Consider the following 1512-nt stretch of genomic DNA (forward strand, 5'->3'; position numbering starts at 1 on the left):
GGTGGAGGGGGCTGCCCCGCTGAGAAGGAGAAGGGGGGGTGCGGCAGCCATGGGAGTTCTGGGCAGGCAGAGCCCAAGATCTTAACCCTTTTCTTGGACAATGAAAACTTTACAAAACACTAATCCTCCTTGATTTGAATGGGAAGAGAGACAGACATGAAATAGAAGGAAATGGGCAAGTGTGGTGAAAGTCAGAGCAAGTGAAGGATGTCAGAAGAAGATGAGGAAGAATCCTAGGTGGGAGGAGATGATGGAGTGGCCTTTGGCTGGACTTTTCTTGCATAGCCATAGATTGAACCAACACAGAGACTGTAAAACAGAGACTGTGGTTAGGGAGATGCAATGGCTTCAGCCAAAGAGTGACCTGCTGTAGTGATGCCAAGTGCAGGAGTAGAGAGAACAGAGAAAGATGAGAAGGCTGTGGTGGTGCCCTCTGGCTTTGAGGAAGAAGATCTCTGTTCTCCAGACCCTCGGCCCCAGGGGAGGTGAAAATGGGGGGGACTGTTGTCCCAAAATGAGAAATTGTTGCTTTTTCATACTTGGCAAAGCATCCTTAAAGGGAACCCTATAAGCAGTTTTGATCCAGGAACAGTGGTGAGGGCACTGTATCATGGAAGGAAAATGTCACGAGGGCAGATTTTCTCTGGGTGGTGCTGTGTGTGACATGGAAACACAAGAGGTTTCAACTGTGTTTCCTGGGGAACCTATGGTACAAGAGGGACTCCTCTCTCCCCGATGAACTGAGAATTGATTATCTGAGGGGTGGTAATTTGACTGAGAATTTAAGGTTCTGTCTTACTGTGCTTGGGTGGAAACTGGGTGGGGGGAGGAGGAATGTTTCGGAAGGTTTTCATTTTGAATTTTGTGTGTGTTCCCTTTATTATAGTTGAAGGTTAATAAAGTTTTTTTTTCTTTATTTCTAAGTTGGAGACGGCTCTACTCTATTTCTGGTCACCTCTCAGAGCAGCGACTGGGAGAACATATTTTCATGGGGGCACTGGCATTGCGCCAGCATCAAACCACAACACAGCTTTAGGAATACAATGGGACCTCCATAACCCCTGGCACACCCAGAGCTCAGGTCAAATAGAAAGAATGAATGGGGAAAGAAAGAAACAGCTTTGGAAGCTGGTGATAGAAACCAAGATGCCATGGGTATGGCTTTTGCCATTGGCTCTGGCAAGAAGAGACAGACCTAGGGCAGATATTCAATTATCTCCCTTGGAATTCATGTCTGGAATTCCTTACCTGGAAAATTCTCCACCTAGGGCAGGGTGGAGATAAGGGATGTACATTTAAAGCAGGCTGTGGTCAGAATCCTGTCTCCTGTGAAATCTCTCCCACAGGAAGCTGGGCTGGCACAGAGCCTGCCCTGGGACTTTGCTGTTCCCAACACCCAGCCAGGACATCGGCTCCTGCCTAAGGAGTGCAAAGCAGCACCACTGCTGGCCAAGGGGCCCATGCCAAGTGGCCCTGAGGCCACAAACAGCCGCCAGCACAGCTCAACACGGG

The sequence above is a fragment of the Geospiza fortis genome, unplaced genomic scaffold, assembly GCF_000277835.1.
Source record: "Geospiza fortis unplaced genomic scaffold, GeoFor_1.0 scaffold257, whole genome shotgun sequence".
Lineage (NCBI taxonomy): Eukaryota > Metazoa > Chordata > Aves > Passeriformes > Thraupidae > Geospiza > Geospiza fortis.